The sequence below is a fragment of the Vipera berus genome (genome assembly GCF_964194415.1).
Source record: "Vipera berus genome assembly, chromosome: 3".
Lineage (NCBI taxonomy): Eukaryota > Metazoa > Chordata > Lepidosauria > Squamata > Viperidae > Vipera > Vipera berus.
In genome coordinates, this window is record NC_138204.1 from 191,581,100 (window position 1) to 191,598,493 (window position 17,394).

At 47.9% G+C, this 17,394-nt stretch overlaps 1 protein-coding gene across 1 annotated transcript in view; it reads left to right on the forward strand.

Moving 5' to 3' along the window:
• NDUFAF6 (NADH:ubiquinone oxidoreductase complex assembly factor 6) overlaps positions 1 to 17,394 on the forward strand; it is a 310,512-nt gene that overhangs the window by 49,821 nt on the left and 243,297 nt on the right. The gene's annotated exons all lie outside the window — the stretch shown is intronic.

The window sequence follows — 17,394 nt, forward strand, 5'->3', positions numbered from 1 at the left end:
AGTGGGGGGGGAAAGCCGCGGCAGCCTTTTGACGGCTGTCAACGGCTGCCGGGATTCCCTTATGATTGTGAGGGGAATATATATGTATGCTGAGTACATAACACCTGGGAATTTAGAGGTAGGTGACACAGTTTTGTGTTGGTTCACCCCCTTCCCTGAGAGACCAGTCCCAATCAGTGTTGATGGAGAGTGAGAGTCCAGTTCTTGGCCCCTGCTTTATGAGGTGCCGGCAAGGATCAGTGCTCCCGGCTTCTTTTAACATCTACATGAAACTTCTGGACAAGATCATCCATCACTGTGGGGATAAGTATCACCAGTACACTGATGACACTCAGTTATAAATCTTCATCCTGGGTGAAGTGAGTGATGCTGTGGATGTTCTACTGAGGTACCTGGAAGCTGTGGGAGCCTGGATGGGGAACAATAGGCCAGCCAAACCCTAGTAAGACAGAGAGCCTTCTCTGACATTGCTCCCGCCCTGTGGTATACCCTCCCCCGGAGGTGAGGTGGATCCCCACTTTTCTGACCTTTAGAAAAGGAGTTAAAATGTGGCTCTGTAGCCTGAGGTAGGGGCACAGAGAAACACACAACTGTGGAGCCAGTATGCACCCTGAGAGCTCCCCCCTTTGCCTTTTAACAATTTTTTTTCACAGATTTTATTCATCCTTGCCTCTGTTTAAATTCTAAATTTCCAAAATTTTTAATATTTATATGCTGTTTTTCTATTTCAACATTTTATTGTTCACTGCCCAGAGTCCCTTCTCTTTGAAAAATAAATAAATAAATCATAAGCTCAGCACAATTGTAACTTCTGATAATAATAATAATAATCTGGGAAATGATAAGCAGCATCGTGAGCTGGCAGGCAGCATGACCCACCTCACAGAGTTGTTGTGGGGAAAACAGGAGGAAGGGGTATTATGTACTGTATGTTCATCGCCTTGAATTACTTAGGAAGTCATACAAGTCTAATAAATAAATAAAATCAATTAACATTGAGATAGACTTGCCCTCAAATGTGATGAATGCTTGTGAATGGCTACAACCACCATAGAAACAGTTTGTGAAATATCCCACAAATATATCAGCCAGCCCAATCCATTTTCATGTACCCTACTTTAAAATTCTTGTATTTAGCAAAAATCATAGAGATGAAATAGATACTTCATAGACCAGAGATGGCGAAACCTTTAGAGACCGAGTGCCCAAACTGCAACCCAAAACCCACTTATTTATTGCTGGGTGCGAGGTGGGCGTGGCCTACTTGGTGGGTGTGGCTGTGGTGGTAATGGAAGATTGGATGGGTGTGGCCAAGGTGGATGTGATCACCTCAATGTCGCTCATGGGGAGGGACACCTGTGGGGGGGCAGCTGGTTGAAGACGGACAGTTGCCACCTCCGAGGCATAGTGCGGGTGCCCACAGGGAGGGCTCTGAGTGCCGCCTCTGGCACCCGTGCCATAGGTTCGCCACCACTGTCATAGACAATTTAGGGCAAGCAAGGTTTGGGCTAGTCAGTTATTTTCCTTTTTAACACACAAACTAAAAAAAGGAAGAATTTGAACTTGCCATTCTGGATGCGCAAGTTTTGGCTTTTCAAAGAGCGTGCTCAGAAATAGCCATCATAAAGTTTGCATAGATATCTGGTACCATATAGCTGATGCAAACTGAGTATGACATGTCATACAATATTGACATAATATTATCTGCTAGCAGATATTTCCTTATCTCAGTAACACTGTAATTCCCTATTCCCTCACCCATATTAATCTTTTCTTAAGTGAAAAAACTGTAGCATTTACAAGAGCTATACTGTGCTTCAATATTTATCGCCTTACATGCAAAATTAGCTTAAATAAAAATACTAGGTTCTAATGAAACTTGATAGAAGTGGTTCAATAATCAATACCCTTAATTATTCCAGGAATGGAGACTAGTAGTCCTGCTGATATTGTTGAAATACAACCAAATATTTCTCATAATTGCCATCCCCGTTTGACTTTTTCAAGATATAGTTTGGTGATATCTGGAGGGCCTAGATTCCCTGTCCCAATTTTATTTTTTTACAAAACTGTGAAAAGAAGAGGTGAGTTGGGCCCAGGTAAGTCATATAATGTGCACCATGGGACATGTGATGTCATTATGGCTTCCCCCAGATGTCTATACAGTCTTCTCCAAGCTGTTGCCTTCTGGATGTGTTGGGCCATAATCCTGGAAGATCAGCCAACTGTACCTGGAAGACAGAGTTAGTAAGAATTGCTCTATGATCTTAATCAGCCTATAGTATGTGCACATGTCCAGGTAGTCCTTGACTTACGACAGTTCATTTAGTGACTCTTCAAAGTTACAACGGCCCTGGAAAAAGTGAGTTATGACCAATTTTCACACCTACAACTGTTGTAGCAGCCCCGTGTTCATGTGATCAAAATTTAGATGCTTTGCAATTGACTCATACTTAGGACAGTTGCAGTGTCCCAAGGTCATGTGATCGCCTTTTGCAACCTTCTGACAAGTAGTCAATGGGCAACCAGATTCACTTAACAACAGTTTGAGTAATTTAACAACTGCAGTGATTCATTTAATAACTGTGGCAAGAAAAGTTGTAAAATGGGGCAAACTCACTTAACAAATGTTTCACTTAGCAAAAGAAAGTTTGAACTCAATTGTGGTCGTACGCCGAGGACTATCTATGCATACATTTTGCAACAGCAAATACCATTTAGCTATTTTTACATTTTTGGCAAAACAAAAAAAATATTTGTACCTTTTGGTTTATTTACCATTATTTACTTGGCACCTTTTTATTTCATGGGGCACATACACATGCACAAACACCCCCACCCCCACAACACAGTTCTTCATTCATGGAGAGCTAGGGGGTAATTTTAAAGAGTGCCTTTAGTGAAACCTAAGCACATGTGACTGGATACTCTCAGAGAGAGTAACTTTTAAATGTTGATAAACTTGAGAGTAATTTGTTTGCAGTGGCTGCCAATGTATTTTCTGATGCAATCAAAAGCCTCCTTTATGTATGACCACTTAGTTCCATTGGGGCTTTTTTTTTTAGTGAAGGCCAATTGAGATAATTTTGGATGACTCAGAAGCTGACTCCAAGGTCTGCTGATGTAATCATTGTGAAAAGAGCATGCATATCATTAAGATGTTGATTTACACTCTAAGGAGCTCTGCATGTTCATGCCATCAGACCCTTTTCTTTAGTTACTTTTAACAGAAATAAAACCCAGGGCACATGACCTGGCTCTCCTTCTATCACCAAACAAAGCAAATGAGTAAGGACTATCCTCTTTCATCTGAGCAGGTTGCACTCCACTCTGTGGCAGGAATGCAGGAAAGCTGTGGAATCCTTGGTTCTCTTCTATTGGATGCAGGAAAACTTTAAATATTGACATCCTGGTTTTAAAATTAGCTCTTTGACCACTGGGTGACCTACTTTATCTGATGGGCAATATTCCTGTAAGAAAACTCTCAGGCTGAAGAACTTGCATAGGAATTTCAAAAGATATACACGCTCAACCAACAGAGGCCTCTAGCACATTAAGAATTCATTCACCATGACATAACTTAAGCGCTTGTGGGCATTTTGTCAGATAGGGAGCAATTATATACATAAAAGATTGGAAGATCAAAGGTCAATCTTGTCCAGCTTTCTTTTCCCATAACGATCAATAAGATACCAGGAGGAAGGTCCTAAGTAGCATATCAGAACGATCACACCTTTCTACCAAAGGTCTTCAGCAATTCCCAGCATGTTAGTTTCTTCTGTTGTGATTCTCTTAGTAATGAGTTTCATTGGAAAATCCCAAATGCAAGACTTCGTAAGACAATGCTTATGAAGGGAAGCACACCTACAGAAGAGAATGCTTGTTGTTGCTTGGGTTAAAACTGAAACAAACACTATTGGTATCTGTTCAGCTTTACTGCAGGACCCTGGGTCGTCCATTTAATTCATATCATGCATTGACAGAAAAACTCATACTTCTAACATGGAAGAGAACTCTAGCTAATTAGCAGGATTCAAAATGTAAGTAAAGGAGTACATTTCTAGAAAGGACTTGTATGATTCTCTCTGGGAATAGGGAAAAAAGGTTGGGTGGGCAAAGAAATGCAAGAAATTTCATTTATTTATTTAGTTCCATTTAGTTAATTTTTGTGTAAATCAGTATCCCAGAAATGGTCTTATATGACTCATTGCACAGCTAAGGAATTGGAATTTCACTCAAAGGTCCACCTTTAATATATTTCGGCATGGATGTGCAATAGTCTCAACTGTAGTGGTAAATTTTGAATTATAGGCATTTGTCATGAACCAGCCCCCATAGCTTTCTAAGAGAATCCCAAAATACAAATTGATACTGTTAATACAGTGTTTATATATCAGTCATCCTGACTACCTGTCTAAGACCAACTCAAACCAAAACATTTTGAATAATAGCTGGCATAGCTCAAACCAGTATATTGTTGCTAGGAAAATACATCTACCTAGTACATCAACACTTTGAAGTGTAAATAGAAACTTGAAAGAATGCCAGATAATATCATTGTTATTGCTTTTAAAAAGGTAAGTCCTGGTGTGTTATTCCTATGAGCAATACTGGTTATTTTCTTAATAAAAATGAAAAGTATAAAAATGGGAATCAAAACTAAATTAATTAAAAACTAATTCTGATCAATCTGCATATGGGGTTTTATTATTGACTGCTGGGTAATTTGCTGATAAGATGTTCATCTGAACGTAATATTCTACTATATAAATCGCGCTTATAACTAACTACAAACCATTTCCAAAATGTTTCAGGTTAATAAAGCAGATAATCAAGGCTAAGTTCAATATCTTGTGATATACGTATATATATATATTTGTTGTTCGCTTCTTTCATTATGTTACTGTTTTAGTATATAGATTAAAAATACAAAGCATCATTAGTCATGCAAAGACAAGTTAAACTAATATTTATGGACAAAGAATAATAGGTTAAGGTTACCATATTTGCCCTGCAGTGCTTTGATCAATAGATATAAAAGGAGATTTTGCAGACCAAGTGTGTTGCATATAACAATGGCAATCTTCCCTCAATAAATTTCAAACCCTTCCATAGATTACAGGGTGCTGTGTATTGGAGTGTGTATTGTATTAAGCAATAGCTTAACAGATGACAGCTAGAAGGGGCTGTACATAACTGCCGCAAGGCGTGGCTCAGCTTTCGGCGGGAAAGCCTGGTTAAATTGATTGGCTGTCAGCTCAGCAGTCAGAGTGTATAAAGGGCACAGGCAGCCCATTCTGTTGCTGGTTCTTCGCTACAAATAAAGAGCTGAATTCACTGCCTGGCGTCGTCTTGTGTGTGTTAACCCACTACACTTTACTGGCGACGAGGATGGGATCCTGCTTCAGAAAGAGCTGATTTAACAAAGGGCCCGCATTACTCACTGGGGGAAGAGGTATCTTCCCCAGCTACTGAGTAAGGGCTATCCAAAGCAGGATCTGCAGGACCAGACGCAACATGGCACAGTTTGGCCAGATCCAGCCATTTGACCCAAGGTGTCCTGAGCGATGGGAATCACACCTGAGTCAGGTCGAGTTCTACCTACGGGTGAACAGAATCACGGAGGACAGTATGAAGGTAGCGGCTCTAATGTGCACAAGCGGCCCAGCCGTTTACGATCTGGCCATTGGACTGTGCGCATCAACAGCCATTGGAGCCGTTACGTACAATGACCTCGTGGAAAAACTGAACAGGCATTTCAACAGAAGAATGTCTGAGCTGACCTGGCAATTCCATTTTGAAAAAAGGGATCAGCGGCCGGGCGAATCAGCGGCAGATTTTATCATGGGGGTGCGACAAGCCACCCGCCTCTGTAAATTCACGAATTTAGACGAGAGGCTTCGCGACCGGGTCATTTTTGGCCTCCGGGACAAGCAGTTGTGGCAGAAACTTTGCGCCAAGCCAAACCTGACCTTCCAGGAGGTCCAGGATGAGGTTTTGGCCAGAGACTTGGACAATGGCACAGATCAAAGTGACCCTAGACCCAGCACTACTGGAGGGGCCATGCACTGAGCAAACGCTATGTACGACGGGTGCGGACATTGGGACAAGACAACCAACATCGACGTGGTTCACTAAGACCAGATGCCACAACATCGGCAAGGGTACAACAACAGCAAAAGAACCCAGAAGAAACCAACAACACCGACACAACACAAATGCACCTGCTGTGGATGTGGCACGACCCACCCCAAGTGTGCAGGCTGCGGGAAAAATCACATGAGTGGCCTGCAAATTCCGTACGGCCAAATGTTGGGCCTGCGGAAAAACAGGCTACATCGCAGCAGTCTGCTAAAATCGCCCCAGAGACGGCCTGCACGAGATCCAGTCCGAGGACGAAGATCTAACAGGTACATGGGGCCCCCAGCAGTCGTCTATTGGCAATTTCAAAATATATAACACCGGGGTTCACCGGCCACTCACCCCAAAAATCAAATTGGATATCTGTTTGCAGGGGATTCCCTGCAAGATGGAACTGGACTCTGGTTCAGCGGTCTCAGTAATTTCAAATGAGACTTTTGAACACGTGTGCAACCGGAGTCAGCAGTGGGTCAAGTTGAGGCCTTCCGATATCAAATTAGCAGATTTCCAAAACACTCCAATTAAAATTAAGGGGGAAGCCACATTGTCCGTGAGGTTCAAGGGGTTCTAGGGGCATTTGGATGTCCTCATAGTTGAAGGCCAAAGGACTAATTTAGTGGGGTTAGATTGGTTCAAGGCCTTGGGTATCGTGATTGGAGGGATCCACAACACCCAGGTCAAGAGCATCGAAACCGTCTGCAAAAAGTTTGCAGATGTGTTCAATGATCAACTGGGCAAATACACTGGGGCCCCCATTTTGTTCAAGTTAAACCCTAAGGTATCGCCCATTAGAATTAAGCCCCGAAGAGTTCCCTTCGCTCTCAAGCATAAAATTGAGAGCGAACTGGACAAACTAGTGGAACAAGGGGTGTTAGAGGCCGTAGAAGGGGGTGAGTGGGAAACCCCAATAGTCACCCCACTCAAATCAAATGGGGAGGTTAGGATTTGCGTGGATTACAAGTGCACGATCAATTGAGCACTCAATCCGCATGCTTACCTGGTCCCAACGGTCAGCCATGTCCTCGCTTTCCTACAAGGCGGCGCCATTTTCGCTAAATTAGATCTTGCACAGGCGTACCAGCAGCTCCCGGTTACCAGGTAGACGGCCGACGCACAAACTTGTAACTCACCGTGGAGCGTATAAAGTTAACCGTTTACACTTCGGAGTGACTGTGGCTCCAGGAATTTTTCAGGAGGTGATGGAGAGGACTCTGAAAGGGATTCCAGGAGTATGTCCATACTTTGACGATGTACTCATCACGGGGAACACGGAAGAAGTATTGGCTGACCGATTGGAGACAGTGTTAGGAAGATTTCGTGCTGCAGGGTTTAAGTTAAAGAAAGACAAATGCAGCATTGGCGTAAAGGCCACTGAATTCCTGGGTTTCAGAATTGATGCCAGGGGAATCCATCCTGCAGAGTCCAAGGTAAGGGCCATCAAGATGGCCCCCACCCCCAAGAATAAGACAGAACTGCAAGCATTCCTGTGGCTACTAAATTTCTATCATTCATTCCTCCCAAATAAAGCAGCTATTGTTGAGCCCCTTCACAGGTTGCCGGATAAGCAGGCAGTGTGGAACTGGACCCCTATACATGAAAATAGTTTCAGGAGTTTAAAGAAACTGTTGTCCAGCGATTCAACTGTGACTCACTTTATAGAATCTAAGCCCATTTGCATAGCATGTGATGCTTCCCCATATGGAGTGGGCGCAGTTCTGAGTCATTTGGAAGGGGATGGGGTCCAAAGACCCATTGCCTACTACTCCAGGACACTGTCGGGCTGAAAGGAATTATGCTCAAATTGATAAAGAGGCCTTGGCAATAGTGCCTGGGGTTAAAAAGTTTCATGATTACCTCTACGGCCGAGAATTCACAATATTCACAGATCACAAGCCACTACTGGGGTTGTTCACATCAGATAGGCAAACTCCCCAGATCTTATCCCCAAGAATGCTCAGGTGGTCCATTTTCATGTTGGCCTATAACTGTAAACTGGTGTACAGGCCAGGGAAGGAGATGGGTCACGCTGATGGACTAAGTAGGTTGCCACTAACGCAAGCGGATCTGGATCCGGCACCGGCAGCTCAACTACTGACCATTCAGGACCTGCCAGAATGCCCACTCAAGGCAAAGGATATCGCTGCTGAGACAGTGGCAGATGTCCATGCACAAGGGTTGCCTATTGTGGGGCAGCCGAGTGGTAATTCCAGAAAAGTTAAGGAACAGAGTCATCCAATCTCTACATGAGGGGCATCCAGGAATAGTAAGGATGAAGGCACTAGCCTTCATCCTTACTATTGGTGGCCAGCCCTAGATAAAGCCATAGAGGAGCAAGTAAAAGGGTACTATGTGTGTCAAAGGTCCAGACCTGAGATGTCACATGCGCCCATTCACAAGTGGGAGGCCACACACACCCCATGGTCCCGCGTCCACATTGACTACGCAGGGCCATTCCAGGGACAGTTGTTTTTAGTGGTCGTAGATAGCCATTCCAAGTGGTTGGAGGTAGTTCCAGTAACTAGCATGACCACAGCAAGGACAATCCAAGCGCTCAGGGGACTTTTTGCCACACATGGCCTCCCGGATGTGTTAGTATCGGATAATGGCTCTCAATTCACCTCCTCTGAATTCTAGGCTTTCACAAGGAGCTACGCAATTAGACATGTCACATCAGCACACTTCCACCTGGCCACCAACGGATTGGCAGAACGCATGGTGCGCACAACCAAAGACGCATTAAAACGAATTATCAGCGGCGACTGGCACCAAAGGTTAGCCCAATTCCTACTTAACCAACACACCACACGATGCACGGCTACCGGAAAGAGCCCAGCAGAACTTCGTTGGGGCAGAAGGCTTATCACCAAGCTAGACAGACTGCACCCCGACCGAGTGGCTGCGGAGTCAGATTGATCCAACCCCCCTAGGGAACTACACACAAGCGACTTGGTATGGGCAAGGAACTATGGGCCTGGACATGTATGGATCCTGTGGGAGGTGGTTGACAGAATGGGGCCATTGTCTTACATTATAGGGGTGGAGGGGGATCGACAAATAAGAAGACACATTGATCAGATCAGGTCACGAGTTTCTGAAAGACTGCCAGCCAGCAACCAACATGAGGGACACTTGTCAGTACCACCCACGATTCCGTATAATCACCAGCTGAACGCAAGGGGGGAACTGGATCTGTGGCCAGAAAGAACGGTTCAACCCGGGCAACAAGAGGCACAGGGAGCCCACAATGAGCTGGGAACTGGGGGTGGTACACTGGGTGAGGACAGAGCAGAGGCACCCACTGACTCATCGGCTCAGGACAGGGTCGAGCCTCTGAGAAGATCTGCTAGGAATCACAGGCCACCGGCTTACCTCAAAGACTATGTGCAACCATAAGAACCAACATATTGTCTGGAAAAATGTATATATAGTTGTATTATATTGTTGTATTGTTCATTCTTAAGAGGGAAGGGGTGCTGTGGAGTGTGTATTGTATTAAGCAATAGCTTAACAGATGACAGCTAGAAGGGGCTGTACATAACTGCCACAGGGCATGGCTTAGCTTTCGGCAGGAAAGCCTGGTTAAATTGATTGGCTGTCAGCTCAGCAGCCATAGTATATAAAGGGCACAGGCAGCCCATTCTGTTGCTGGTTCTTCGCTACAAATAAAGAGCTGAATTCACTGCCTAGCGTCGTCTTGTGTGTGTTAACCCACTACACTTCAAAGGTAATCCCCGAGTTGTAAGTGTTCCTGGAGTGTCTTGAGAGACGACAAGAGACAGTAGGCACGGTCCCAAAAGAACTAGTTTATTGGGCAGAGGTCCCGGGCGAGGCACCGCCGGGAATCCCCCGTATTTATAGTAAACAGCAACATCGACAATATAGTTTAGAACCAATAAACAGGCGGGGTTCTCCCGCCTAACAACAACATCCAATAGGGACGAGACCGGCTAAGGTAGGCGCGGCTGACAGCGGGTTGTTGCCGGGGCCAGCTGGCAGTTTTGACAGCTCCGGCCGGACTGCGCATGCGCGGTTAAGCTTAGTTTGACAGCTGTCAGTGTACTGCGCATGCGCGGCAGTTTGACAGCTGTCAGAATCGGCCGCTTGCCGCGTTTGTGGGGGGGAATGCCGCGGCAGCCTTTTGACGGCTGTCAACGGCTGCCGGGGATTCCTTATAGTTGTGAGGGAAGTGTGTGTCTCTTCTGAGTGCTGAGTGTGTGTGTCTTCTGAGTACACAACACCCCTTCCCCCCTGCCCCTGGAAGTTCAGCTTGGCCCCCCAGCCCCTGGAAGTTCAGCTTGGATCGGCTTCGCTGTTTCTGCTGCCGGCCCATTCATAATCAGCCAAGTATGAAAGGGGTTTTTCGCAGTCTGGTGGAGCGGCGAGGACTTGTGTTGGGCTGGCTTGTGCTGGGCTGGTCCTCCCTTCCCTCTGCGGGGGAAGTTTCGGGGCTTGGAGGTTGGGGGCTGTCGGTGACGTCTGGGTTGTGCGATGCAGGGCTGTGTGGCCTTTGTGGCGCCGCGGGGGAAATTAATACGCTTGGCTGAGTTTGAGGAATGAGGTTTTGCGGCACCCGCGGTCTTAGCTGGTCGGCGTGTCGTCTGATGAGCCTTCCGTCTCCTAAGTCGATGAGATAGGAGACTGGGCCAGTCTGGTTCAAGATCACGCCTTGTAGCCACTTGTCGCCGGCCCCGAAGTTCTTTGCCCAGATGAGCTGGCCAGGAGGGAAGATCTTGACAGTTGGTGCATGGATTGGTTCGGCGGCTGTCCTGTCGGGGTGCAACCGGTCCAGTTTGGTGACCAGGCGGTGCCCCCAACGGAGCTCAGCCGGAGACTTGCCGGTGGTGGAGCAAGGCATGGAGTGTTGGGCCAGGAGGTATTTCGCCAGTCTGCAGTGCCAGTCACCGGAAATGATTTTCTTTAGGGCTTCTTTAGTCGCCTTCACCATGGCCTCTGCGAGGCCGTTCGTGGAGGGGTGAAAGGGCGCGGAGGTGGCGTGCCTAATCAAGTTGGCCCTGGTGAAAATCTGGAAGTCATGAGAGGTAAATTGGGGGCCGTTGTCGGATACAATGACATCGGGCAACCCGTGGGTGGCAAATACCTTCCTCAATCCCCTGATTGTGGCTGCTGAGGTTGTGCTAGCTACAGGGATGACCTCGAGCCACTTTGAAAAACTATCCACTATTATAAGAAAATTTTGCCCCTGGAAAGGGCCGGCATAATCAATATGAACCCTGGACCAGGGGTTCTTAGTCACCTCCCACTTATGGACAGGGGTGTGTGGGAGGGGTGGCCTAGTCTGCTGGCACATGTTGCAGGTAGCTACAAAATTTTCTATGTCTGCATCGAGCCCTGGCCACCATAGGTAGCTGCGGGCGTGGGATTTCATTTTGACCACGCCGGGGTGGCCGTCGTGGAGGGAGGTTAGAGCTTGTTGTCTGTGCGGGGTGGGTATGATGACACGGCTGCCCCAAAGGATGCAGCCGAGGTGGGCTGACAGTTCATGGCGCCTTAGGAAGTAAGGCTGAAATTCTGGACCCGGGGAGGTGGATTGCCAGCCAGTTAAGACCCAAGTTAGAACCCTTCCCAGGAGTTTGTCTTTGTAGGTTGCAGCAGCTATTTCTTTAGCAGAAACGGGGCGGTCCGGCAGTTCCTGGATAGCCAGGATTTGGCCGGCCGGTGCGGAGTCTGGGTCGAAGTTGGGCAGGGGCAGTCTGCTAAGGCCGTCTGCATGACCCATTTCCTTGCCTGGTTTGTGTTCGATTTTAAAAGAGTATGCTGCTAGGAATGTGGTCCAGCGAAGCATTCTGGGAGATAAAATTTGCGGTGTCAATTTGTCCCAGGTGAAGAGCCCTAGCAAGGGTTTGTGGTCGGTAAAAATTGTGAATTGCCGACCGTATAAGTAATCGTGAAATTTCTTCACGCCCGCCACTAATGCTAGGGCTTCCTTATCAATTTGCGCGTAATTGCGCTCGGCTTTGGATAAGGTCCTGGAGTAGAATGCGATGGGAGATTGAGTTCCATCGCTGTGAAGGTGGCTGAGGACAGCGCCTATGCCATAGGGTGAGGCGTCGCAAGCGACGCAGAGGGGCATTTTCTCTTTGTAATGGGTGACAGTAGATTTGCTTGAAAGGAGTTGTTTCAATTTGTTAAAACTGTCGTCGTGGGTCTGGGACCAGAGCCACTGGGCTCCTTTGTCTAATAGCCTGTGGAGAGGCTCTGCTATGGAACCTTTGTGGGGAAGGAAGGCATGATAAAAGTTTATGAGACCCAGAAAGGCTTGTAGTTCTGCCTTATTTTTGGGGGGTGGGGCTGCCCTGATGGCTTTGACTTTAGAATCCATGGGGTGGATTCCGTTAGCGTCTATTTTGTACCCCAAAAATTCAGTAGAGGAGACCCCAATGGAGCACTTTTCTTTTTTTAGTTTGAGGCCGGCGGTGCGGAATCTTTGAAGCACCTCTCGCAGCCTGTCAGCTAATATTTCTTCAGATTCCCCCGCGATGAGCACGTCATCGAAGTAGGGGCAGACCCCAGGGATGCCTTTGAGAGTTCGCTCCATGGTTTCCTGGAATATTCCAGGTGCCACAGCGATTCCGAACTACAGGCGGTTCACCTTGAACGCTCCACGGTGGGTGACTATGGTCTGGGCATTGGCTGTTTGCTCCGAGACTGGCAGCTGCAAAAATGCATGGGCCAAGTCTAGTTTGGCGAAAATAGTGCCCGCCTGAATGGAGGAGAGTACATCCCTGACGGCTGGGACTGGGTAGGCGTGGGGGTTTAAAGCACGGTTAAGGGTGGCTTTATAGTCCGCGCAGAGGCGGACCTCCCCATTAGGCTTGACAGGGGTGACTATGGGGGTTTCCCAAGTGCCCCCTTCCGTGGGTTCTATGACTCCCAGTCCAATTAGCCTGTCGAGCTCTGCTTCTATTTTGGATTTTAGAGCGAAGGGGACTCTTCTTGCCTTAATCCTGATAGGCAGGACCTCTGGGTTTAGTTTTAGATCTATAGGTGGGCCATTGAATTTTCCCAGTGACCCGTCGAAGACGTCTGCGTATTGTTGGCAGACGAATTGCAATTGGTGAGGCTGAGAGTGGTTAACGCCCATAATTTTTATCCCCAGAGGTTCGAACCAGTCAAGGCCTGCTGCGATTTGGGCTGTTAGTTCTCCCTGGAATTGCTGGTAGTTAATGGAGAGCCTAGTTTCCCTTTTAATTTGATAGGGGCGCCCTGGAAATCGGCTAGCAGAATTTTCGAGGGGGTAATAGGGAACCGGCATCTGCACTGACGCGTGATTCCTTGTAGAGTGTCCCAGGAAAGAATGGAGACTGAGGACCCAGAGTCCACCTCCATCTCGCAAGGGATTCCCTGTATCCGGACCTGAATTTTAATTTTGGGGCGAATATAGCTGGTGGTTAAGGGCCCCTGGTCCGTGCTAGTGGTCATGACAGATGACCATAGGGTCTTCCCTGGCAATTTGGGGGGGGGAATATTACCTTCCGGGGCGGCCTCCAGGTCGTGAAGGGTCTCGCGGCCGGTGCTGCGGCAGGCAGAGCGAATGTGGCCGGTTTTGCCGCAGCCATGGCACTTGGCATTGCGAAATTTGCATGATGCCCTGGCATGGTTGCCACCGCAGCTGGCGCACTTGGAGCGGTTGGTGGTCTCCTTTGAGCCTCCGGCTGGCCGATCTGATCTTTTGTCACCCTCACGGCGAGCTTGGGGGTTGGCAGGTCTCGGACGAATGGCGTCCACTTCGGTCCTTTGCTCGGCTGTTCCTGGGTCGGAATTTCTTGGGCTGTCATGGTGGACTGACCCTGTGAAGGGATTTCCCGCCGGCAGCGCGTCTTCCCGATGGCTATCTTCGTACGCCATGATTTCAATCGTTAACTCGGCCAGGTCCATCGTCGGCTTAGTGATGAGTTTCTTCTGAAGCTTCAGGTTCCTCAGACCGACGATGACCTGGTCTCTTATGCGGTCTTCGAGGTCCGGAAAACGGCAGCGTCGGGCCGCTTGTCGGACCGTCGCTATGAACGATTTGGCCGGCTCACCAGGTCGTTGGTACTGGCGGGCGAAATTCAGGCGCCAGTACAACTTGGACCGTCTCGGCGAGAAGTGTCGATTGAGGCGGTCGACTAGCTCAGCGTAGGGCATAGTGGCCACCGGATCCGGGCTGCAGAGCCCTACGGCGACATCATAGACCGCCGGGCCGCTGAGGCAGAGAAGCGCTGCTGCTTTGGGGCGATCCTCGACGATGTTATTTACGAGGAGATACCCCTCTACTTGCCCGAGATGTGATTCCCAGCCCTCGGGCTGGGAGACATCGAATTCTCTGACATGCCCAAGGTTGGCCATACTGTCTGGTCCGCGGGTCTGCTTGGGGTAGCGTAGGTGGAGGGCTCTCCCGAACCAGCAAGTGACTTCAGCGGTGTCGGCTGGCGGGACGGCTTCCCTCCTTCACTTGTGGCTTCAGCTAGTGACTTCAGCTAACAAGCAGACCCGTATCCCACCTTCGTCGCCAGGTGGAGTGTCTTGAGAGACGACAAGAGACAGTAGGCACGGTCCCAAAAGAACTAGTTTATTGGGCAGAGGTCCCGGGCGAGGCACCGCCGGGAATCCCCCGTATTTATAGTAAACAGCAACATCGACAATATAGTTTAGAACCAATAAACAGGCGGGGTTCTCCCGCCTAACAACAACATCCAATAGGGACGAGACCGGCTAAGGTAGGCGCGGCTGACAGCGGGTTGTTGCCGGGGCCAGCTGGCAGTTTTAACAGCTCCGGCCGGACCGCGCATGCGCGGTTAAGCTTAGTTTGACAGCTGTCAGTGTACTGCGCATGCGCGGCAGTTTGACAGCTGTAAGAATCGGCTGGTTTGACAGCTGTCATTGTACTGCGCATGCGCGGCAGTTTGACAGCTGTCAGAATCGGCCGCTTGCCGCGTTTGTGGGGGGGAATGCCGCGGCAGCCTTTTGACGGCTGTCAACGGCTGCCGGGGATTCCTTATAGTTGTGAGGGAAGTGTGTGTCTCTTCTGAGTGCTGAGTGTGTGTGTCTTCTGAGTACACAACAGTTCCCTTAGCAAACATTCGAAGTTACACGATAAGCACCCCCTAGTGCTTATGAGCAAATCCCAAAGTTATGAATATTGTGGCACCACGGCAGTCATTCACCCTTACGAGCGACCGCAGTGGCACTGCAACATTCACCTTGGTTATTCCCTCCCTCCCACCTCATGTCTCCGTAGGCGCTAGGTCTTCAATACCCTGCGAAGATCAAGATCCTTCACTTTCTTGGCTGCTCCAGGCCTTTGGTGCATTCGCAGAGAATGGAGGCCTAAAGTAATGCAAGATCACACAAGATAAGTGGCAAAAGATCTCACACTACTGATCTCGTGATCTCGTGGTACCTTAGGCCTCTGTTCTCTACAACAGAGAATGGAACCGAAGCCGGGGGGATGCTTCTGCGTGCCTCCAGAGGCTGGATCCGGGCACTGGAGGCTTTTTCCAGGCTGCTGCCACCTGGATCTGAGGCCAGGGGGCTTCTGCGGTTCCCCAGAGGCTCAATCTGGGCACTGGAGGCCTTTGATCTAAGGCCGGGGGATGCTTCTGCAGCCCTCTAGTTTGGAGGCCTTTTGTAGGCTGCTGCCACCTGGAAATGGGCCTCCTGATGGCTGCAAAAGTGTCCCCCAGCCTCAGATCTGGGCAGCAGCCTGGAAAAGGCCTCTGGTGCCCGGATCCAGCCTCCGGAGGCAAGCAGAAGCATCCCCCGGCCTCCCTTCTGGGCAGCAACAGCCTGGAAAAGGTCTCCAGCACCCAGATTGGGCATCTGGAGGGCCGCAGAAGCATCCCCTGGCCTCAGATCCAGGCAGCAGAGACCTGGAAAAGGCCTCTGATGTCCTGATCCAGCCTCCAGAGGGCTACAAAACCATCCCCCGGCCCCACTTCTGGGTGGCAGCAGCCCGGAAAAGGCCTTTTGACACCCGGATCCAGCCTCTGGAGGTACACAGAAGCGTCCCTCAGCCTTATATGTGGGCGGCAGTAGGAACCACGGAAGAGAGGAGATGGATCTTTTTAAGTGAGTCTGTCGTGGCATGAAGGGAGCGGGAAACATGAAGTATCTTAGTGGGTTGGGGAGGCCTTGGGGGGCCTGTTCCATCACTAGCCCCCCCCCCATGGTCTTCCCCATCCTGATATATCTCATATTCACTTAACGAGCCATGTGTGTTTTAACGAGCAGGAAGTGATCTCACTCGAGGTACGAGATTCACTCCTCTGAGTTTTCGAGTTACGAATGGAATGGGCAGGCTCTCTACCTTGAGAGCGACTTTAAAATGAAGTTCTATGATAAATCATTAGCCTAATTTATGTAAGCTCTTCATCACTGAAAACGTCTGGACTATTTACACTTCTGTACCCTTCTGGAGCCTTTATTGGTCTTAATAAACATACTATCCACTTACTGACTGCTCTTTCTTGCTCAGCAATATGGGTATTATTGTTTATATTTCTTGTTTCTACAGGTAGGCCTCCACTTACGAGCACAATTGAACCCAAAATTTATGTTGCTAAACAAGACATTTGTTAAGTGAATTTTGCCCCATTTTACGATCTTTCTTGCCACATTTGGTAAATGAATCACTGCAGTTGTTAAGTTAGTAACATAGTTGTTAAGGGAATCTGGTTTTCCCAGTGACTTTGTTTGTCAGAAGGTCATAAAGGGTGATCACATGACTCCAGGACACTGCAACCATCCTAAATATGAGTCAGTTGCCAAGTCTCCGAATTTTGATCACATGGCCATGGGGATGCTGTGATGATCATAAGAGTGGAAAATAGTCATAAGTCACTTTTTCCGGTGCCATTGTAACGTCAAATGGTCACTAAATGAATTGTAAGATGAGGGCTACCTGTAATCCAAATAAATTCAACAAGACAAATTAACAGTTGGGAATATTCTGAACATTTTTAACAGTATTTATTAATCTTCAGTGCTGACATAAATGGGCATATCAACATTCCTAACAATGTTATGAATCTCTTGTTAACACTTAGAACTGAATATTGGCATCAACATAGAAATTATCAGAATAAATTAAATTGAGCATATTTTCATCTACCATTTAACACCACTTCTCACAGAGTATGAAGACATCAAGCTGTTTATCATATCAGTGAAGTCTGCTTCATTTATGATTACTATAGGTAACTTTCTCTTTTTTGTCTCTGCCAGCTGAGTTATTATATCATGCTTCTTTCTCAG